This window comes from Tachypleus tridentatus, chromosome 2 (assembly GCF_004210375.1).
Source record: "Tachypleus tridentatus isolate NWPU-2018 chromosome 2, ASM421037v1, whole genome shotgun sequence".
NCBI lineage: Eukaryota > Metazoa > Arthropoda > Merostomata > Xiphosura > Limulidae > Tachypleus > Tachypleus tridentatus.
The window spans coordinates 11,842,680-11,868,264 of NC_134826.1; the positions used below are offsets into that span (position 1 = coordinate 11,842,680).

The window sequence follows — 25,585 nt, forward strand, 5'->3', positions numbered from 1 at the left end:
GCCCATACTTTGTCATTGTCCTGTGTCTCGCCATTCACCACAATATTACGGCTGCAATGTAATAGGTGTCTAACGTCATAATTGTCAACCAATCGCATACGAGCAAATTCTGTAACTAACAGCTGAGAAGAAAAACATCAACATTGACTCCGTGTGGGTTGTTTACATGTACTTGCAAATCAGCTAAGGTTAAAACTGTATAAAGTATTGTGATTATAAAATATCATGAATCTGACGGCTAGGGCGAGACTTGAGGTATGTATTTCGCAAACTGTATTTGTGTTGAAGTCATATGATAAGGCCTGAAATATACTGTTTTGATAACCAGTTAAGCCTAAATTAAAACCAACGACACAAAGAACTAAGAAAGACGGACAGAAATCATATGTGGAAGTTCGTAAGTAAGGTATGACAAAAAAGAAAAAAAGTGCAATAATTATAGAATTTTAGAGTTCAGCAGACATTAAATTTGGACATATAAACCACAAATAATAATAATAATTTTCTGTTAATATAATTATGATATTTAAGTGTTTTATTTCATTAAAGTAAAATCCAATAAACATGGGGAAAATATTCATATTTATGAACTTTGTTGTTACTCATGTGATTTGACTGACCGAGATAAGAGCCACATTAATGATTGTTTAGTTATAGTGGTTTGTTGTCTTACACGCACATTAGAAGAATCTGGTAAATAAAGTACAACCTATATTTTTACTTTATCCATATGATACACCCTGTATAATGGAATTGTTAATTAAGAAAACACCAATTCTTAACCCTCTTGGACATCTGTGCCCATTCCAAATTAAAACTCAAATTCTGGCTATAAAAGTATTTAATTTCTGATACATTCTGCTACTTTGTAGTATTTATATACTGTATTTTGGTTGATTCTCAGGAAGATATTTTACCGTCTTGAACATTTGTTCTGTTAATGCACTTGTGTTTGATTTTACAGCACCTTATGCAGAATTCTAAGAAAGTTCACAAGAAAGGAGCAACTGGTTTACTAACTGTTCATTTTGTAAACATTGTACATATCTAACACTTTCTCTGAATAATTTGAAGTATTTTGAATACATCTCTATGGAGGTTTTAATTTGTAATTTTTGTCAATTGTCATTTAATTACTTTATATTGATGCCATTGTTATAAAGAGCTCAGTTGTTGCATATTAATAGTAAATTACTTTCATAATTTATTAATTGTCACTCCGCAAAACAAGGAATGTAATTCCATGTCCTCTCCAATTTCTTTTGAGTATATTTGAAGTTTAATGAGATCATTTGAATAAGTTATGGCATGTTTCTCTTTTAAAATCCTTTACTGATTCTACTCTCTTCCTGTAGTTTATATATTATTGTTATATTTTTTTATATGAATGTTGTTTACAACTCTAGAATATTTTAAAAAAAGAAACAGTATTTTCCGAAAGATGAAGTTTTATTTCAAATTCCAAATATGTGTTTTTAATACAGTTTAGCAACTTAAAAGCACATGTTCGTGGATAACTTGTTTGAACGATTTAGTAATGTTCCTCATAGTAACAGTAATAGATACATTTATAAATGTTCTATTATCACAAAAGTTTATTGTAAATAGTGCCAGTTTTGTACTTTTCAAATACTTCAAGCTAATGTAATAAATGCCTTAATGTAATTTCATAAAAATAAATGTTTACTGTTCAGAAAGTTTTATGGGAAAGGTCTAATACCTGTTATGCTATTTTATAGCAACACTGAAATGTTTAGAGTACACTAGTAATATAACATTACCTTAGAGACTGTTTGGGGCTGTGATATATTGGACTTTTGGTTATTGTACTGTTGACTACCATTACTCATTAGCTTATCATTATTGTAAAAGATGGTTGAGTAATTTTGCTGTTGTTGTGGTAACCGTGTAATGAGTTCCATACTGTTGTAAGCTGTATTTAGATGTTTATTTTCATGACATTATAGTGATGTAGCATCTCAAATTGTCTTACAGTATGTAGAAAACAAAAACAATATAAAAATGTCAGACTGAATAAGTTAGTTACTTTATGAATTAGATAGAGAGAGTTAGTGTGTTTGTTTCTTAGTAGGTGGTGTGCTCGGACACGTTTTTAGTTGTATTCGTAGCCCTCACTCCAATTTCAATTTTAGGAGGCCACAGGTGAAATATTACAAAAACTGATATTTTGATTTGTAGTTTCTTTTATAATTCCATTAATTAAAATGAAACTTGGCATAAAGAAACTTTGTATTGACTCTTACAAACTAAATCAGTCATACTGAGAATGTTTGGTTTTTCTTTTGACTCTACTGTGGTCAAAAGTTTAAAATATTTCACAAAAGTAAGGTTTTTAGCCTCCATTCCTCTATTTAGACATTCAGTTTTCAAAACCTTACACAACAGTTCTTTCTGACAACCCCCCCACAGACTATATCATACATATTGGATTTGTGTTTCTCTGTTGATTTTACAGGGGTCAGAAGTAAAATCTGTATGTGATGTAGGAACTATGAATCTAGAGGGAATATATCTAAATCTATAAATATATCTTATTTGCCCAAAGATTACTTTGTTAAATTTTGTCATTGTAATTACACATATTTAAACAGAAATTGACCATGCTATGTATCTTAAGTTATATTGCACTATGCCTAATTAGATCTTTCATATGGGGATACTGTATTGAGGTGTTAAGTGTCTTAACTCTGTGGAGTATGTGTGTTGTAAAATTATGTGCCCCATTGTTTGCTTGAATAACATTATCTTAATCTGTATTCTGAGTATCTAATTGAATAACATGGAGGGGTTGTCATGTTGCATTTTCTTGTAGATGTAAGCTTTTCTTGTTAAATTAGCATTTTATCAGCTAGGCCTTCTTTAACATGATACTCGTCACACACTTGAGAGTAGTTTTCTATTCTGTTGACCTTTGAACTGTTATAAGAATTATTTTAAATTATATTTCCAATTTTCTCTGCATATTTTATTTCTATAGAATGGTTCTACACATTTATAATGTTTGAAAGTTTGACCTGATTTTGCAACTGTGATGTAATTTTATTCTGAACAAGTGAAACTAAATCACAATACTTATTTATGTTTATCTCCAGAAGAACAGACTCTAAAACAGCAGAGCCAATGGATTGTTGAATATATGCATATAGAAATGTTTCCTCTAATCGAACAAATTTCACTAAAGCTCAGAGTGGTGTCTTACTACTGTGTGAGTGAGCTAAATTAGAAAATACTTACACTGGCTGCTATTAATGTTTTTATTAAATGTTGAAGAGTACTAAACAAAGACATTTTAAAACTTGTATAAGTTTCCAAGATAAATTACTGATTTTTGTTTCTGAAAAAAATTACCAAATGAAAATAGTTTTGGTAAGTTCTCAGTGTGAACAGATGCATTTGATGGGAATGTGTTACATTTCAAGATACGTTCAACGGGAACATGTTGCATCTCGCGTGCTAAATATCTAAATAGTAATATGATGATTAAATCATATGATAAACAAATTATTAGTATTTATTTTGTAAGTCAGAATTATGCTATTTGTATTTCTTTTAATAATTTTTACAAGATGATGAATGCAATAAACAACTAAGAATTGTTGAAGTCATGGAATAAATGATCCTTAAATACGAACCATTTGTATATAACTTTGTAGTGTAATTGAATGATTGTCATTTTCTGATTGTATTTCTTGTCAGCTGGGTCATAGATCCTGGGGGGGAATGAGGGTATACACCTTCCTTCATTTTAGGTGGGGGGGGGTATGGTGCATACAATCACCCCCCCCCCTACAGTTTGGTCTGTTGAATTGTTTTATTGCATCACAGGCCTACAAATTCTCATGTTCTTACCAATAGAATTTTATAATTAGGCCTAGATGTAGGCTTTTTCAGTAGCCGAAATGTACATCTTTAATATAGGCGTGCTTCTATACTTTTTGATCTAAGCGATAGTTCATAAGTATCAGTCAGTAGGCCTAAATATACTTGCAAGTATCGTAGCAACAAAAGTACTCTGATTGCGTGTTTACAGCTTTCAGGTTTACATAATTAGAGATTACCAATTTGCAAATTGAACATTCCACATAAGTGGTTCCAAAAATCATCCCCCCCCCCAATTGGGTGTAAAAAATCTACTCCCCTGCTTGTCAGTTACAGTAACTTCTTTGCATAAAACATGGTATGATACTGGTATATTAAATGCAATGGACAGTCTTGTATGACAGTTGTTCAAGAATTTTATTTAGATCATTTTAATTCTTGTGGGTAATATACGATATAGTTGTATATTTATTTGAAGTGTTGTGAACAAGTAGGTTATTTTATTTCAGCGCTTCGGACGATTTCAGCTCGACGACCACGCTCCTCTGCGGTCACCTGGCATGACAAAAATGGGGACAACATTCATGACTCCACTACCAGTAATTGAACATAATGGACACTTTGGCAGTATGTTTTCACCCACGAACAAGGAAATAACCCAAAAGGTATGGTAGGTTTTTGTTTTCTCCTTCCATAGGTTTTTTCAGAAGGAATTCTAGAGAATCTGATGAGAATTTGAATAAAATATAATGATGTGTAAGTTTGTCGATTAGTTTTTATCTGATTGACATGGAGCAGTTAGTGAGTTTCATAAAATATCTTGATTGTCTTTACTGGATTCCACAGTTGAATTTGAATACATAAATTATTATAACAGATTTGATGAAGAGGAGCTCGCTTGGAGATGGTGAAGGGTTGAATGGATAGAGAGAGAGAGAGAGAGAGAGAAATGTACAGTATTATTTTGCCATCACAAATGACAACAGCTTATTGAAATACTGTACATGTGTAATAAAGTTTTTCAGAATCCATCGAAGTCTTCACCAGCCTTCATTGTCTACATTTTAATCATTTAATATCTTTGTGTAGAATGACCTTCATGGACTTTAGTTTCAACTCTTTTTATCACAAACTTTTTAGAAATGCTAGTTGTCCATGTTGTTAGTCTCTTTCATTTGGTTGAAAAGTGAAAATATTCAAGATATGATTTCTGTTAGTGCATAACAATGAACTACACAGAGATTGTTTGACTTGTAAATGTGCATTATGATTTTAGCAGACTATCTACATTAGCTAGATATAAAAGTATTCATCCATTTCAAAAGATGAAATTTCTTTCAATTAAAGTTTTGTTTTTTCTGTTTTGTCTTTCACAACATTTCTTATGATGATCAGTTTCATATTACCAAGATAACCTGTAGAATAGCCAGAACTGTGAACAGACTGTCTGGGCTGCTTTGAAGTGGTGGCTTTTAACATATTGCATTGTAGTATTTGGAAGTCACTTGTATTGATGTTTTTTCTTTTTCTCAACCTTAATTTCTGACTATAGTTACTTAGATGGGTAGGTTCCTTAGATTTATTAGCACAATAATTCATATCCATTACCAAGCCAGAAATACCAACTGGACCATGATGTTTGCCACGATTCCATATTTCAATTAAACTGTAGTTTATTACTAGTCAAGGGTGATTAGTTAGGTATTCCTACATGGAGATCTATATTGGTTTTGTATAATGCTAGTTACAGAAAATAATTTCTTTAAAAAGTTTTTAAGAGCAGCAGCAGTTACAGTAACAGTGTAGCAGTAAAAAACATTTCCATAATGCTGTACCAGCATATTATTATAGGTGTGTGAAATCTACAAAACGAATACTGCATTAGATTACTTAAGTTATTGGAAGACATTTTAAAAGATTGCTGGAAACGTTATATGTTGTATTTGTATGAATTTTTTACCCATACAGATAGTAGTGTACAATGATTTTACACTATTACACAAATATATTTTTAAATCTAAAATATGTCCATATCCTTCACGATGTAAATAAAATCTTATTTTAAACTTTCAAAAAGTGTAATTTAGGTCTAACTTTTTAAAAACATTCATGATGACGAGAAACTCGCTTGATTAAAAATATATCTCGGGACGGTTGATATGAGTATTAATGCTTTTATTGATAAAGCAGAAAACAACATTAATCTGAAGATGACCTAAGAAGGTCAAAACATTCTTCTCTGCTTTATCAGTAAGTGTTAACACCCGTATAAGTTGTCCTAAGATACACCTTAAAAATATCATTTATTATAACCAAATAGAGGACTGCACAAATTAAAAGAAATAAGAAAAACAAAATAGATTGTGTGTTTAGTGTAATAAACATTTTGTGGTAAGTAAGGATATATTTAGTGACAAATAAGGCTGATTTCTATCTCTGTGTGTACAGTTAAGTTCCAATGCCACAACTTGGGATCTGCTCATTAAATTAGTAGTGTATTTACTGACAGTTGGTTTATTGGCCATTAAACTGTGTTTAAGTGGAATATCAGGTGATGGTATCTAAGTTAATTTATGAATACTTCCATAAATAAATTTGAAAGTGAAATAACATTTTTAAATTATCATACTTTTTGGTTATTATTTCACACTTTAATTTCTCTAAACTATTGGAAATATGTTTTAACCTTTTCCAGAAAAGGATACTGTTATTTCTAAGATTAACTGCTCAGTTTTTTTACATTCTCAGTATTTATGACATTTTAAAATTCCAGCTTCTATTTATACCTTGCTATCTCTGATAAGCCATAGGTTGGAGTTCTGTCACAAAAAGGAAAATATATCAATCGGCTCGAAGTTTTTCATTTGAGAACCTAAATTTTTTTTCATTTTAATTAACACACATAAATTTTTGTCGTTAAGTTGCCAGCGTATCAATCCTATGGTTAAATGGGTTGTGGTTGAGTGTAATGTGGACATTTTGTTCTTCATGATCCAGAACTTTTTGATTCCACTGCTAAAATTTTCTGCAGTTGTTATAACCCTGATTATTACTTTTATGTATTGGCTCCTTACAGGTTTTATTCATGTCAGGGTAAGTATTAAGATATTCTCAGAGTGGCCTATAGAAACTGGATTCATCAGAGTGCAGAACAGTGCCTATATTATCTCTGCATTTTACTGAGTGTTAGAAAAAGAAAGCTGTTAGATACAGGTTTACAAATGATTGTGATATTTAGCACCAGAATAACCAAAGTGAAGTTAGACGAAGTAATAGACAAGTATTGTGTGTGCTCGACTACACAGAGAACAAGTGCAGTGTAATCCATAGCAAAAATTGTGGTATTGTAGAAATATGAAAATCTTAATCTAGTAATCTTGGTAAGATAGCTGTAAATCTCATATTCCATCAGTAATCTCTCTTAAAGAAACTTAGTTATATATACAGTTCTCTCTCTCTCTCTCTCTCTCTCTCTCTCTCTCTCTCTCTCTCTCTAGGTGCTTGTAGTGTCCACATAAGAGTTGCTCGTGTCAGTCAGGAGCTGTTACACTCATACTGTATCAGATGGTTTGCTACCAGGGCATGTCACTGTTTCTTCGTATAGCATTGTTCATGATTCAGTTATCTTGTGTAACAGAGAACACAATTGATGACCTTGGTGACACATCGAATCATGTGAATAACCAAGACAAAAGAAACTTAGTAATTCCCTTAGCCAGTGTTGTATATGAAGTACAACCCACTAAATTTATGTGGTACCTAAGTGGGTAGAAAGTGCATGACATGTATAAAGCACACTTCATTAAAGTTTCATCAGTTTGTAAATGGTGTTTATTTCTTACACTTGTTATGTAGTTTTACAACCTACTGTTGTTTTTTTTTATAAATTTCTAATAATTTTTAGCTAATTATTAACCTGAGAATCAAGGAACTGGAAAGTACTAATTGATTTTTCGTAATCAAAAGAACAGTACTTTTTTATTGTTTTAACATAGTTTTATTGATATCTTATAGTTAATATGTTATTGGATGGCTTTAAATAAACATATTGTACAGAGAAATATTGAAATTGTGAAACTATTAATGAGTTTCAGTCATACCTCTAACCAGAAGTAAAGAGGTGATAACGAGCGGTTTGGACGTGATACTCGTGAGTTTCAGTCATACCTCTAACCAGAAGTAAAGGGATGATAACGAGCAGTTTGGACGTGATACTCGTGAGTTTCAGTCATACCTCTAACCAGAAGTAAAGGGATGATAACGAGCAGTTTGGACGTGATACTCGCGAGTTTCAGTCATACCTCTAACCAGAAGTAAAGGGATGATAACGAGCGGTTTGGGCGTGATACTGTGAGTTTCAGTCATACCCCTAACCAGAAGTAAAGGGATGATAACGAGCGGTTTGGACGTGATACTGTGAGTTTCAGTCATACCTCTAACCAGAAGTAAAGGGATGATAACGAAGCGGTTTGGGCGTGATACTGTGAGTTTCAGTCATACCTCTAACCAGAAGTAAAGGGATGATAACGAGCGGTTTGGACGTGATACTCGTGAGTTTCAGTCATACCTCTAACCAGAAGTAAAGGGATGATAACGAGCCGTTTGGACGTGATACTCGTGAGTTTCAGTCATACCTCTAACCAGAAGTAAAGGGATGATAACGAGCGGTTTGGACGTGATACTCGTGAGTTTCAGTCATACCTCTAACCAGAAGTAAAGGGATGATAACGGCGGTTTGGGCGTGATACTCTGAGTTTCAGTCATACCTCTAACCAGAAGTAAAGGGATGATAACGAAGCGGTTTGGACGTGATACTGAAGTTTCAGTCATACCTCTAACCAGAAGTAAGGGGTGATAACGAGCAGTTTGGACGTGATACTCGTGAGTTTCAGTCATACCTCTAACCAGAAGTAAAGGGATGATAGCGAGCAGTTTGGACGTGATACTCGTGAGTTTCAGTCATACCTCTAACCAGAAGTAAAGGGATGATAGCGAGCAGTTTGGACGTGATACTCGTGAGTTTCAGTCATACCTCTAACCAGAAGTAAAGGGATGATAACGAGCGGTTTGGACGTGATACTCGTGAGTTTCAGTCATACCTCTAACCAGAAGTAAAGGGGTGATAACGAGCAGTTTGGACGTGATACTCGTGAGTTTCAGTCATACCTCTAACCAGAAGTAAAGGGATGATAACGAGCAGTTTGGACGTGATACTCGTGAGTTTCAGTCATACCTCTAACCAGAAGTAAAGGGATGATAGCGAGCGGTTTGGATATAATATGGAAATCAGATTACTTTTGTAATGTGGATGTGATACATTTCACCCTTTGACAATGTGGACTGCTCTAATGAAAGAATAGAATTAACCAACAGTGTTATAATGCACGCACGCACGCAGTGTCATATTGTGTAAGGTGAAAGTAATACCAATGCATTACATGTAGATGCACACAGACATGGTGAGTGACCTTTGTAATAGGACCAGCATGGTCAGGTGGGTTAAGGCGTTCAACTTGTAACCCAAGGATTGCAGGTTTGAATCCCCATCACACCAAACGTGCTCGCTTTTTCAGCTGTGGGGGCATTATAAGGTGATGGTCAATCCCACTATCTATTGGTAAAAAGAGTAGCCCAACAGTTGGTGGTGGGTGGTGATGATTAGCTGCCTTTCCTCTAGTCTTACACTGCTAAATTAGTGATTGGTAGCGCAGATAGCCCTCATGTAGCTTAGGGCAAAAGTAAAAAAAAAAACTAACAAAAACAAATGACAAACCTTTCTAATAGAATTGAAACAGTCCTTACAACATATTGTTTGAGCTCATATTTAGCAAACAAGGGCCACCAATACATGTACGTATATACCTTGAGATGTTGCTGTTTAGAAATGTGGACATGTCTGTTATAACTGAACTTATATGTATATGGTATATCTTTATATAAAGCTCAATATGTGTTATTGCTGTTAGGATCAGAAATTCAATGTATTTTTATTATGGCCAGGTAACAAGAACCATTACTGAAGAAGAGGCACCAATTAACAAGAAACTACCTAAAGAACTTCTGCTCAGGTACCTTTAATCTTGTCTGCCGATGACTTTAATTACTCTTGAGAAATGTTAAGTACTTTGGAAGAAATGTGTATCTAATGGTTTGCACAGTTAAGTAAAATATTTCATAACTTTCAGACATTCTGGTTTTTAGTCATTCTTTCAAATGTTTACTTTGTGACTTTGAATATGTGATATTATTAGCATTTTTATACATGTATGGATGATTGTATATAATTATGTAGATGGTGATCTAAACTGTGGTTCAGTAAACTTTACTCACTAAGAAGACACAGTACTTTACTATCTTATAAAAAAATTTGAGCCTGGCATTGTCCAGGTAGTAAGGGTGCTTCACTCGCAGTCTCGGTCACAGGTTTAAATCCCTTCCACCAAATGTGCTTGTCCTTTCAGTTTTTAAAAATTAGCCTAAGAGTTAGCAGTGGGTGGTGGTGACTAGCTTACCTACCTCTAGTCTTTCATTGCTGAATTATTGGCAGACAGACTTTACGTAGCTTATGTAAAAACAAACAACTAAAATTATTCTAACTTGTTTAGAGAGTTATGACCAGAACTGTAACTGGCATTATGTTGTGGTGATTATTAAAATTTGTAGTGCAGTTATCTTTGACCTGTTGGCTTTTTACTTGTATGTTTTGTAACTATTTAGAACCAAATGTTTGTGGTGCATGACCTTGTTTGTCAAATATTAAATAGAATACTACTAATATTGTAGTTGATTCCACAGATTACTGTAGGGGTTTCCTGCATTTTTATTCTGAACTGTGTGGTCACAAAACTGTGTTAAAGTTGGAAGCAGTATGTTAACTACTGTAACTTTCACACAATTACAAATTGATATGTGAAAACCTTCAAGTTACTTTGAGAGTAAAAACCAGAACAATTTTCTATGTCAAATGACATTTATTGGTGGTCGTCAGAAATTATACAAAACTTTTAATTCAGTTATCAGAGTTTGAAAAGACATTTACTGAAAAATTTGTGTAAGAATTTATTATAAGTAAAGTGTAAATGGTTTTATGTTTGAAGTTGAATTATTGAAATTCATTTGATCTTCACAACATGAATTCTTTGTTGTAACTGGCCAAGAATGCATTGCATGGCATAACAAATTTTAAACATTGCTATGGAAAGCTGATGGAGAAATCATATTAATATTGCTTGGTTATGAGCATGATGTGAGGGCAGACTTTTGCTGGTAGTATGAAGACTGTGATGCACGTAAATGTAATTATATATAGTTTACTAAAACCCATTTAATGAAGGTGGAAGACAAGCAGTCATTTAGGCAGTAGAATTTTGCAAATGGCAGTTTTTTTGTTGTTTTTTTTGCAAAATTGTGTAAATATACCAATTTCATCTAAGTTTAATCTACAATCGACATTGGAAATCGTGCTAACGTTCCAGACAAGTTTTATGATGAAGCTATATATTTAATACATTTATTACTGTAATCACCTGATGATGAGCTGTTATATGTAGTAAACTGACTAGCAGTGAAAGTATTTTTGAAGTCTGTGGCAGGGCTAGCATGTATTAATTTTTAATCACCAGTTGACTCTAGATTAATTGGTTTACCTAAGGTCAGTGCCATTACTTAGACTGCTGTGTCTTCTGTGCATGGGATTTGACATAATTCATTTTAGGATTTGTTGATATATATTCTCTGATTGCTTTTTCATTTGGCATAGTTTAAAAAACCTTACATCCAAGATGTTTTGTTTAAAAAATGATGAAATTTTGGTGATTATGGTGTTTCAGTAAATGTGTCTAAGTGTGCAATATGAGAATAGATGAGACTTCATCTGGAGATGTTGGTAGTTTTTGAGTAGAAAGGAAGACAGTTGTGCATAAAACTGGCTGTTTGTATGATAAAGTCCTGGGAAGCAGGTTCTTGTAACTGATGCTAGTTTGGTCATAATTCTGTCTCTGCTACTCACATGTTGACACTAGGAATAACAATATTCTCAAACAAACAAACGAATGAAAACTACATGAACAATAAACAGAATCATAACTGTAAATAAAATGAAAATACTTAATTATATTAGTAAATCTGTGCCGTGGTCAGTTCCTCAGTTACTAGAATGATTATATCATTAATTGATGGACTTTGTCAGTAATGCTGTAGTACTCTGTCTGTATATAATGGTTACATAGTAGATTGTTATGATTTACAAAGGTTATTAGAACTATTTTATTCAGAAATAAACATGTATTTTACTTCAGTTTTTAATAACTTAAATACTTACATTTCTGTCATTAGGTTAAACTGAATAAGTGAAAAAAAAAATATAGATTGATTCTTTATCATTCTTAAGTCTGATATAAAGTTTAACAAAATGATCTTCCATCTTTTAGGATTTTTTCATACCTTGATGTTGTTTCCTTGTGTCGGTGTGCACAAGTATCCAAGGTAAGCAGACATTTGAGTCAGAAATTTGTGATTAATGATTTTACCAAATGACTGTTCAAGGAAATATGTCTTCACTTCTTCAGGAGAGATTCTAAAAATAATAGTTGTTTTGGTATGCTTTCATACCACAACATATTCCTGTATGTTTACTTTTGGTAAAACTATAAGTTACCTTTAGTTATTGTTTTATATATCCCATATTCCAACAAGTACAGGTTGAGTATGGTGTCATACATTTAAATTTCTACTAAAACATTAACTACAATTTACTGTTAGTTATTATTTTATATATCCCACAGCTGCAGATCTAGATTTCTTGTAAAACATTAACTACAAGCTACCTTTCGTTATTGTTTTATATTCCATATCTCCAGGTTGAATATTCTTTCACAGATCTAGATTTCTAGTAAAACATTAAATATAAGTTTCCTGTAGTTGATTTATATATCCCATATGTTGAACAATGACTGGTTGAATTTGGTTTCACACACCTACGTTTCTAGTAAAACATTAAATATAAGTTTCCTGTAGTTGATTTATATATCCCATATGTTGAACAATGACTGGTTGAATTTGGTTTCACACACCTAAGTTTCTAGTAAAACATTAACTACAACTTACCTTTAGTTCTTGTTTTATGCACCCCATATCCAAACAACTGCAGGTTCGAATGTGGTGTCCAGGATATGGGTTCCTGTTGAAACGTTAGCTGCAGGTTACTCTCAGTTGTGGGTATATCCAACAATGACAAGCAGTTCATTATGTAACCACCCTCAATAGCTCAGAATAAGTCTCGAAGCTTGTAACATCAACACTGGGTTTTGATACCTTTTGTGGGAGCAACTCATAGCTTGTTATGTAGCTTCGTGCTTAACAACAAAGAAATAATTATTGTGTGAATCTTCAAGATTAATTTGTCACTGTTGGTTGATATACATAGATGTAGATTGTAGAGGGTGAAGGGTATGATATATAGGGATCAGATTGAAATACCTAACCTTACAGGTCACTCTGTGGGGCCTTAAGGATTTTATCAGATTTGGTGATTAACTTCCCATAGTTCTTTAGTTAAGTTGGCACATGCACGCATGCAGATATTTGTCAAACAGTGGTTTAAATAGTGGTTTTTGACCACGTTGTGATAATCCTTGATGAGAAAGTGAAAACAGTGTATGAAGTCTCAGAAACATGAATTACAATATGGTTAATATCTAATGAACTGACTCCAAAGTAAGAGCTCGTTTAAATTCTGGGGTATGACGTTATAACTTACTTGGAGTGTCTAGTCTAATCACAAAATGATTTAGTTTGAAATGTTTAAAAGGTTGAAAGTGAAATGTTGTTATTCTTGGTACTAAATAATTAATAATTACTCACAAGAGAAGTAATAAATGAGTAATATCTTATATTTACTATATTAGAAACTTAGAATATTTCAACATGTAGCAAGTGAAATGACATAAGTTGTATTATTTGAAGTGTACCTTTTCAAAGTTTGTATGTGCTACATTATAGCAAACGTATTACACAATGTCAGAGATAACTAATGGTATCGTATATTTGTCATCTTCCAGGCATGGAACGTATTAGCTCTAGATGGAAGTAACTGGCAAAGAGTGGATCTCTTTGATTTTCAAACTGATATAGAGGTAAGATTATAATGAAAAGAAGTTCTTTATTTTCAAATTTTTATATAGATACTTTATTGCATTATCCTAATTACTTGGAAGTTTATGGAACTCATTCTAGAAATTTCTTCAGCCTAAATAGTTTTATATTTTAAGTCAGAACCACAATAGAACATAATAACAATAGTAAACTGCATACTTACCTTTTAAGAACAGGTAATATTTCCTGGTATTTTGTCTTGTTGATTTACTGACACCTCACTCCATTAGTTCTATGCTTTTTTTTTTTCCTACATAAGTTATTTTTAATTCTGTTATTGTGTCAGTCTAAACAAAAAGTGTAAAATGAAGTCATAATTTCCAAAATTACTTTTCAATATATGTTTTTTTTTTGTTTTTGTTTTTTGAGTGGATTATGTTTCTTAAGAAAAGAAATTGTGCTTTTGCAACATGTACTCTCTGGTAAGGCAGAGGTTCCAATTTATTTATTCATAAATAAAACAGAATAATATTGCAATGCAAGTTATGCAGTATTGAAGTGATAAAACAAATTGAGTTCATAGCTTACTGGTAGCTTTCAAAAAATTGTGTGAGTTCTCCTGATAAATATATTTTTTCTCCTTATATAGGGCCCTGTAGTTGAAAATATTTCTAGAAGATGTGGAGGTTTTCTGAAAAAACTGAGTTTAAGAGGTTGTCAAAGTGTAGGTGATAGTGCTCTAAAGTATGTTATCTTATTTCTTTTGAGTTGTTTTATCTAATTAAAACTACATTTTGTGTATAAGATCATTTTAATAAGTATTAAATCTATTAACCACCAGGTGGCTCAGTAGTAAATTTGAAGGTTTAGTATGTGGAAGTTCAGGGTTTGATAACTGCAACAAGCAGAGCTTGGATATTCCTTTGTGAGATTAATGTGTAAAAAAAATATAATGCAAACAAAACAACTGTTACAATATCATTTGTAAATTAAATAGCTTTTGTTAATTATATTTTGTAATTTACAAGAGGTATTTTATTATGTTTCACTTGTTGTGGAGAATCCTTTGAACTGTTTTAACCATAAAGTGATAAGACTTTTCTTCATGTAGTAAAACTTCTCGCAGTAATAACCGAACGTATCTGTTAACCTTTTTCTTAAGTGTAAATAATTTATACTGATGGAAAGGAACAAGAAACATGATTAGCATAGAGTTAATGTGAAGTAAACTTTGATTTCTTGTGTTAGTTATTCTGTGATAAAGTTTAAAAGGATGAGTTGTTCCAAGACATCCAATTCTTACCTTTTTAAGTAAAAGTAACATTTAACATTTTTACCGTCTTTCTTCTCATTATAGATATTACTGGTGAAAGTAAGCATGGGTAATGAAGGAAGTGTTTAATACTGAGCCTACAATTGAAACATAAACAGTAATCTTTGGTGCATAACTCATGCTTTCTGTGTTTGAATAACAAGGTTTTGGGGACAGATCAAACTTGTTTGTTAATGATGGTGGTATGACAGTTGACCTGAAATGAATCATGCAGCAGTGGTGTGTATACTATTAAACTGTTTTAAAACAAGTGGCATCTTCTAACGTTTATTTTAAATGTCCTAATACTTTGATTTTTGAACTTGCAGGACATTTGCCCAGAATTGTAATAATATTGAAGAACTAAACCTGAATGGATGCAAAAAACTCACAGATAGGTAAAGATTTTAATTAATTCTGTAGTAAAATGATGAATATAGAATATATAAACTAAGCGTTTGTTAACAAACAAAAATAAGGCTTAGTTATATTCCATACCTGTAAAATTATTGTAAGGTAAATCTAAATGTTCATGTAGGTACTGTAAGTTCATTCTTTATTCTTAAAATAGTAACCTGTCTTACTGTTTTCAGTAAGGTGTTCTCCAATCTTATTTCATTCCAAGAGTAGCAGTTTTATTAAAAATTAAATTTGAATGTTTTTTTTTTTATGTTATTAGCATTAACATAGCAATGTTGAATAATAAATAAAAATAAATAGATGGTAACAGTTTTATACTTGTGATGATAACTGACCTAAACTATCTACGCGTTATCTAGTATTTAATTTGTCACATGTGTTATTGTACTGTATTCAGGTATTTGTTGAAAATCCTCGTGTCAAAACATCGGTATTCTAATTGTTATAAAAACAGTATTTCTTTTCTTTACTAAACTTAAGTGAAACTCATTTTTTTGTTTCTTCCAGCACTTGTCAGAGTTTGAGCAAATATTGTCCCAGACTTTCATATTTGGATCTTGGTTCCTGCTGCCAACTAACAGATCCCTCCTTAAAGTTCCTTGGGTAATTAAATTTTTTATATCTACACCAAAATTAAGTATTTTTATGGAGAAATGAAGGTTTTAGGTTTTGTATTTGAACCATGGTTCAATGTATCAACTATCAGCTCTTTCGTATATTTGTTACTGAGTAACAAGACATTTTAAAATTTTGACAGTGTGTAAAATATTGAGTTTTATTTATATTCAAGAGTTTATGAAATGTTTACTGAATTAGAAAACTATAGTTGTTTCCAGAATTAATACTTTGAAGCACTACCAAAATTACTTTATAATATGGGTGAAAAAGTACTACACTAAGTACCATGGTCTATCATCACCTGATGGTCAACTTGAATAGCCCAAATGCATGTGAAATAGATAAAAAACATACCTTTCAGACTGGTGATGCAATACTAATAATGTTTAAATGTTGATTATTCATTTACCCGTTACTTAACGTTTTTTTACATATCTGGATATTGTTGTACAGTAAGAAGATTCCATGTATTATGGATTTTGTTTTCAAAATGTCATATGGGTAATTTTTTTTCAGAAAGTGAACCATTTTCTTTGTTATATAATATTACGTAACTAAAGATTGTTTTTAAATTGTCAGTCTTATTTCTGATAGTTTTATTGTTCTTGTTGAGAAAAACTTGTTCATTAAACATTGCTGGTCCTAAAGTTCTTCATGCAATGTAATAACATCCTTCATATCTTCAAAGTCCTACATTATCTTAGATGTCTTATGTCTCTACATCAGGGAAAATGCAATCTCTAGTACACTTTTTTTTTTTTTATATTTACCTAGTGTCTTAATGGTTGTACAGGTACACTTGGTACGTGTATTCCATGGTGGACTTCTTCATAGTCCATAAACTGTCACATTCTCTGGTTCACTTATCCTTTTTAACATACTAGTAAGTTAAAACTCATTTCAAAGGTAAGTCTGCCTGTTTTGGATTCTAGATTTTATTTGGCTTAAAATGAATTTCAAAGAGTTAATTATCTCTGAAATACTCACCTTCTTACAACTGAGAGATTTATGGTTTTAGATTACAACTATAAAAGAAATCAGGCTTTGGGCTGGAAGGTAGAGCTACAATAGTCCCTTGATCCATTTGCAAATAAGTCTCATGGAACATGTAGTCAGCGGTGGGGTATGGGTAAGTACTGCATTGCATTGAGGACATTTAGAACTTGAGGTCACATGAAGTTTACAGAGTGAGTTTTATAGAACAAGAAGAGGTAATCACAGGTTTAAGGTACAACTGAATTCTAAGAATATAAAATATTTAACTCCCTCTAAACTAGGGAAGGGTGCACACTGCTCGAGCACATCAACATATCCTGGTGTGATCAGGTGTCAAAGTATGGTATTGAAGCCATGGCAAGAGGGTGCCAGTGTTTACGAGCTTTCATATGTAAAGGGTGTCATTTAGTAAGTAATATTTGATTATCTAAAAGGTTGGTCATTTTGTAGTGGATGTATCGTGACAGAACTCCTGTAAGGTTCTAATAAATATGATTCTGTGTGTGTTGTTAAGTTAAATATTTTAACATTTCATGCTATGACATTTTATGTTTAACAGTATAACTTCTTGATGTATAAGAATGATCACACTAATTATAAATATTGTGAATTTAAAAACTGATGTGTATGTTTGGAATCAACTTAGGTCATTGTAGATAACAATATAACATTGGTGATATATACTCTGCTATTTCTATGGAATTACTTTAATTAGCATTATTGGTTGGAATGTTTTTACTATATGCTTTTATTACTGTATTTTCATTATAAAGAGCTACATTGCATTGTTAGTTTAGTACTAACTTTGAACTAACTTGTTGAACCTTGTGAAATATTATTTGGTTTGTGACTGTTAACACTGATGGTACCCAGCTGATGAAACAGTATATTGTGATCTGTGTACACAAAAATGTGACAATAGCATGTTTAATTTGCTTAATGCTCCCATGTGGCTCAGCAGTATGTCTGCAGGTTTACAATGCTAAAAACTGAGTTTTGATACCTGTGGTGGGCAGAGCACAGATAGCCCATTGTGTAGCTTTGTGCTTAATTCAAAAACAATTAGCTTAATTTGATTGGAAGTTTAATTAAATCATGGTAATTGTACTAGATGAATTAATTAAATTATTCTATACAAGTAATATAATACACAGATAAAATATATTATTCAATGAATTAATATTTTTCATACATACATAAAAATAATATGTAAATAAGAAATAATTGTTGGTTACAGACGTAATGCAAAACAACATTTAAGTAAGAAAATATTAAATGGGTTGAGAGTATAAAACTCTTCATTAGTAGAGATATTTGAATAATTGAGAGAATGCTTTTAAACAATTATGTGAGAATAACATTTTCTTATCTAATTAAGATGTATGTTTTATTTCAGGTCACAGATGATGTTATTGGTGGTTTAACCAAGTATTGTAATGGTCTACAGATTATTAACATCCATGGATGTATTGTAAGTGAATTACTAATTAAATAGATACACGTTTTGGTCAATACTCTTTAAAACTATCACATAATATCAGTGGGCACTAAAATAAATACATATTACTGTGTTATTAACCACTATCTTAATTTGTAAGTTACCAAAATTAAACTATAATTCCACATCACCAGTGTAATCTAGTCACAACCACACCAGTTGTTGTCCATGCACTTTGATAATACATGTATCATCTAACCACTAATATGTATGACTTAAAGAGCCCCAGTATTCTTATCAGAATGATGTAGCAGGTACACAGTTGTTGACGTGTATTATTATACTTTATTATCACTCAAATTCTTAGATTTAGCAGAAATAAGTTTTCTCATGACGTTGCATATATAAAAGATTGCATGAAGTTTATTTCGTTGTGCTGAAATAAAATAGTTCTAATGAATATTGTATTGAATACAACAAGGATAGAGTGAGGACTTCTGAAACTAAATAGTCTGTTTATCTTAATCAAACTTTGTGGGCTGCTTTATTCATTTTAACTATTTGAAAACTTAAAGTGAACAAACTAATATTTAAAGGTTTTTTTATTATCAAACATTTAAATTTATGATGACCATCTTGTTTGTCTACTTTCTGTGTAGAATGTTGGTGATGATGGCATTCAGTTCATCAGTCAGAATTGTCCTAATCTTCACTACTTATGTGTATCAAATTGCTCTCGGCTCACAGATGCTTCCCTTATAGCACTGGGTCAGGGTTGTCACAATCTCAGGTACAATTTATAACAAAATCACTATGAGTTGCTATTCTGTTAAGGTGAATTTTTTGAATTTCAAAATTTTAGTTAGAAATAGTGTAGTCACCTTTGTGAAGCACGTGTGAAATTAAATGTTGGTTGTTTTGGTCTCGTTTGCTGTGTTCCTACAGATGTGCATGTTAAAATATTGTCCATTTGGTGTTTTGTAAACTGTGCTCTAGGTTCCCACAAATGTGCTTGTTAAAATATTACCTGTTTGGTGTGTTGTAAACTGTGCTGTAGGTTCCCATAAATGTGAATCCAGGTTTATGGTTTTAGTTATTGCTTGGTTGAAGGTTTTTATAAGATATTGTAGGCTCCCCAGTGCTATGTCTGTAGACTGACACCACTAAATACCAGGTTTCTATACCCATTGTGTTTGTTTTTTATTAAAACTTGTTAATGTATTATATTTTGAGTTAGTCAGTGAAACAGTAAGTTGTAGTTTATAATGTGACTTGAAATCTCGTTTTATTATAACTCATGTTTTGAATTTAAAATGAACTGTTTATCCCTGAACAGACAGCAGATGTTCTAATTATTCATAATTCAGACATACAATGTGTATTCTTTCATTTGTTTAAACTAACAGAAGTTATCGAAACCAAAAAGATACTGTTAAAATGTTTGTTTTATTGTCACTTTAGGACATTAGAGGTTGCAGGATGTTCACAGTTTTCTGATAGTGGATTCCAAGCCTTAGCAAAGGTAGATTGTATAGGTGTTTTAACATGTTTTTGTACTTAAGTTTAGAAGTACATCTGAAGTGTCTTTTAATCCAAGCATTACTCTAACATAGGTGTAAGGTTATCTTATAATACAGATGGTCATAGACTTATTATAGCTTTTATTCAGCTGTATTAGTTTTAATGTTTTAAGTTTGTGAAAACTTGCATAGTAAACAAACTACACAAGTTACATTTAGGAATGTTGGTGATGGTGGTGTTTACTCTGTTCGTCAGAACTGTTTCAATCTTCTACTTATGTGTATCACACTGAATGTGGGTCCCAGTATGATTCTGAATCCTTTTCTTGACATAACCCTTCATAAGATGTTTTATTAGAACCCAGATAAAATTGGTGCATGATGTGAGAGAAAAAAAGATACTATTCTTGTAGTCAGTATTGTAAACTTCAGGAAACTTTTCAAGGTTTTTTTCTTTTGTTAAATGTAAGACAGAATAATCAAAATTAGAATTGTTATTCCTTGTTGTACTTCAGTCCTTTTTTGTATCTGATTATGATTGGACTTTCTTGAAGTGTTTATTTTATTATAACAGAAAGTTCACTCTGTACATATGAACAAACAGGTTTATCCATCTTAATTACTTTTTAATGAAGTTTATATTAGGGGTGTATTTTTTAATATTTTAGTAAACATATGTTACATTTTTCACAGAGTTGTAACAAGTTGGAGAAAATGGATTTGGAGGAATGTGTGTTGGTAGGTAGTGCATTTCAAGTCTAACAGAATTTCATACAATTATCTGTCACAACATAGTTTTATCTTGGAATTCAGTCTGTTTTGGACAATAATGTGATTTTAACTCTGTTATTTACTAGTTGTAAGGAACATTTTGGTGACACTCCCATAAATATTTTGTGATTTTTATATAGATAACAGATAACACTCTGTGCCATCTAGCAGTTGGCTGCCCTTCTCTTGAAACTCTTGTAAGTTTTATATGGTTTGTATAACTTAGAAGCAGCTTTTACAGTGTTGTTGTCATTGTATCATGTTTATTACAACTTGTACAGTTTTTAGTGGTATAATAGATACTTGTCTTTTAAACGTTCATCACGACGTGTATATGTTTTACTTCAGCTCTCCATGTGTAGTTGTTAATGTTTTTATTTGGTATTTCAGTATTTTAATAAACATTTTCCTTGGAAACTGTATTAGTGTATATTTTTTCATTTACTGCTGTCCAGACAGTGACTATATTTGTGGTAAAGTTCACTCTCTAAATTAGCTGTTTTAACCTTGTAACTTTTACATTCTCAGTTTAAAAAGTAGATATCTCATGCATAAAAGAAAATTTTGAGCTATTGAACCAGAGAACATAACCTTCAAAGTAATAAACACCTAGTTAGTATGTTTTAGGATTCTAAGAGAATAAACCTTCTATTTTGTAGAGCTTGTCCCACTGTGAACTTATTACAGACGACGGGATTCGTCATCTGGGAACAAATGGCTATGCTGCCGACAGTTTGACCGTGCTGGAACTTGATAATTGTCCACTTATTACTGATGCTTCCTTGGACCATCTAGTTTCGTGTCATAGTTTGCAACGAATTGAGTTGTACGATTGTCAGTTGATCACTCGAGCAGGCATCCGCAGGCTTCGGGTGGGTTTTTTTAAACTGACCTTTAGAACTCTTAGTAGCTGTTGAACTTGCTAACCATATCATTCACCTGCTTACATTGTGTACATATTATCAGCCTTCGTGTTTAATGTTAATTATCACTAGTTAATGGTGTAGAAGTTTCTTTAATCAATGGAACTCTGCCATAAGTAACAAAATAACATTTATTTCAGTTGAAACACTTTTGCAACAGTTGTTCTTCAGCCAACAGTGATTACACATTTTCAATTGATAAATTAATATTAGATCTTTCAGTTACTGTCTGGAAGAACATTCTATTGAAATAGAATGTGACAGACTTGACCTGTGGTCCAAACTAATTGGATATTATTTAAGTAATTAGTATGATAGAAACTTTAATTCAAGAATATAAAAAATTTTCATTCCAAATGAAAATTAATTTTTCAGATCTCGCTTCTTTATTCTCTTGTGTAATTATGTCCCTTCAATAAATGTTACATCTTTACACAAGGTTTTGTAAGGGTCATTGGTGATATCTTTGTAGTGTTATTGAAAACAATAATTAAAATCTTTGTATTCAACAACAAAACATGTTCAAAAGGTCTTTCCTCTTTTTTTTGTAAATTTAAACATTGGTTTTGAGATAAAGTCAGTTTGAATATCGTTAGAATAATGTCCTTTCATGGTGAGATCAAGATAAAAAATGTATAGACTGTGTGAAATGTAAATTCATGTATGTTTGATTCCACTTTAATGCCATGTTAAAGAGTGATTCATTACATATCTGTTATACTTAATATTTTAAAGCAGCTAAATTCTTTATTCTAAATCTTGTATGATCAACTTTTTCAAGAGTAAGTACCACTTACCCTAGATGAAGGAAAACACTTGATTTTCTTTTTACCAACAGTTTGGAAGTGAGAGTAAAAGATCTATTCTATTGTAACTGATTTAATTCCTTCTTTGATGTATTTTGATTTGATTTAAAATTTGTGGACATTGAAAATGCCTAATTGAGTTTTCTCTTTTAATAAAAGTTTAAGTTCAATTGATTTATTATTTAGGCTTTGGATTTGTAAACTGTTGAGTCTTGCTAAGTACTTAAACAGTGGTGGATTTAAGGTTGTGCGAGCCCTATATTCCATGTGATTTTTACATAGAATAAAATTATCAATGGGTCCCCATTTAAGGCTATGGGGCTAAACCCCCTACCTAAATACACCACTGCTTGAAAGTGTTCCAACACTGTACAATTATTTATTTTATCTTCTTTTTTCAAGGTTTAAAGTAGTGGCTATGACTCTTTGACTAAATAGAAATGTCTCCTAGTACTATGACAGGTGGAATATCACAAAAGTAAAAATAACTGCAATGCTTACACAAATGTACTTGTAATGGAATTTTAAAGAATGCTCTTAGAAAATATCATAATTTCACAATGAGATCAGTAATAAGTTTGTGTATCTATTGTTGTCTTCTAGTCTATGTTTTCTTTGTTTTCAGAGTCACCTGCCAGATCTAAAAGTCCATGCCTATTTTGCCCCAGTGACCCCTCCTCCTTCTGTGGGTGGGGGGAAGACCAGGATACTGTCGGTGCTGTGTAGTATTATGAAATGTTCAGTGAACAAGTAGCCAACCCAGACTTCTCAGTACATAAACAAGTCAGAAGTTAAATGCAACCATCAAGTTGTTTTATCGTAGCCTGACAAGTAGGTGCATTGTTTATGGTTTTGGCTGTTTTATTCACTTTTCATATATATTCCATATGCCTCAATCATTCTCTGTGATTGACAAGTTTCGGTCACCAGACACTTAACAATGTGCAGCTCTAGGTTACATATAAAACAGGTGCGACTGCCACAGAAGCTGGTAAGTACAGTTGGGATATGACAAAAACAAATGTCTGCATCCTCTTCATGAAGCTTTCTTTCTAGTAGATGCTACGATTCATTACCCTCGAGCCAGATGGATAATTTCCTATAAATAAACAAATATAACTAGGGGTCACACGGCCAGGCCATCTTCATTCCTTCTGATAACTTTGTTGTGTCAAGTCAAAGGTCTTTATACATAACTATAGATAGGGTAAGTAACTTAAATATAAATATTTAGATATGCTGTGTCTCCAAATGTTTAGGGATATTATATATTGTGTATCTTTTTTATAGTTAAACTTGTGTATATCTTCTCTAAAAAAACATTTCAATGCAATTAAGACAGTTACAGAGAGAGAAAAACTGTCTTTGCTTTTCACAAGACTTCTGATATGAGATTTGTTAATATTGGTAGGTGTGAAGACACTTTCAGATATCTACAGAACTGTTTTGGGGAGAAGTTAAGACATAGTGCTGTGATTTTTGTGTCTTGGATCCTTTCTTTATCTTTACTAATATTAACGTGCGCTCTATTTACGAGTATCTTCATCAAACAACATTAAATCAATTATTCAGAATCTGTTCGATGTATTTTACTACTAATGTTTTCATGTTTCAATGAAAAGAAGAAAACTTTAAAAATATAAACGGAATGCTACCGTGTTTTGTGTGCTACGTTCCTTCTAATGATTTATTTAGAACAATGGAAACAAAAATATTATTTGTTAAAATTTGATTTGAAAATTATTTCTTAGATGAGTTTTCTGGATCTTTATTTATCAAAAAATCTTCATATTGTTGGACAGTCTGTAAGAAAAATGTCTGTCTTCTCGGACAAATATTTGTTTTTTGATATCCCATAATAATAAAATATTTTGTGAAAACCTCAGAAGCAGACCTTACTAGTTAAGTAAATAATAACCTATTTAATCCACATGTGTGTCATTTATTACAACAAAAATAAAGTTAAGTTGAATCATGAAGATTTCTTTTATTTCATGATAATGAAGTGACTGTTATAAAAACAGTTTAGGTTTAAATACCAACAGGAGACAAAATAGGTTTAACAGATTCCTTTTAAATTGTTCATTCTGATTTGAAATTGGAGGTGTGTATTAAAAAAAATATCGCTTCAGATCTATCTTTTGTCTTCCACAAACTGCTGCCCATTAAATTCACTTTAGTGCCATCTAAAATGCTCTCTAGTTTTAGGTAGGGCGGTAGATATTAAACGTTGTAATATAACACATGGAAATCATACTTTGGTTCAAAATAGTTTCATGGCTGTCCAAAAATTAAATATTAATATACTAATAAATTCTTAAATTTGCATTACCAGAATTATTTGTAAAACTAAGGTTTTTACATATGTTGTAGAATAGCTTCAGGATACAAAATTAGTAAGCATTCTAAGGTTGTCCCAGAACTATTAACATATTTCTAAGTATTACTGCTTCTTACACAATTGTAAACTTTATAACTGTTTTTTTTAAACCAAATTATTTCCACCAGAAGAAAACTTAGCCCTAGTTTTTGTGTATGTTAACAAAAAAGAACTACAACTGGTTATTTGTACGTTACCGATTGCAAGTATACAAACTCAATTTTTTTGTTACAAACCATCAAACTTGCTGTTGAGCCACCAGAAGGGCTGGTTTTTGTTGGATTTTCCATTTTCATTGGAATATCTTTATACGTCACTTAAATGTTTCATAAAACTCCTGAGAAGATCCACACGTGCATGCCTCACCAGGGCTGGTGTTAGTTTGTGATATATTTTGTCTTCCTTGAGCCAGTAAAGGAGAATATAATTAAAATGTAAGCCTTACTGTTCATTTAATACAGAGTAAAGA

At 31.9% G+C, this 25,585-nt stretch overlaps 1 pseudogene across 1 annotated transcript; it reads left to right on the forward strand.

The window, feature by feature from the left end:
- LOC143238166 (uncharacterized) lies at positions 1–24,866 on the forward strand (annotated as a pseudogene). Its single transcript, XR_013020438.1, has 16 exons — positions 1–255; positions 4,350–4,505; positions 9,841–9,908; positions 12,270–12,324; positions 13,899–13,973; positions 14,582–14,676; positions 15,574–15,642; positions 16,172–16,267; positions 17,560–17,686; positions 18,675–18,749; positions 19,376–19,506; positions 20,178–20,238; positions 20,930–20,974; positions 21,148–21,204; positions 21,667–21,879; positions 23,362–24,866. The product of XR_013020438.1 is annotated as an uncharacterized LOC143238166 (transcript).
- The last annotated feature ends 719 nt before the right edge of the window (positions 24,867–25,585 follow it).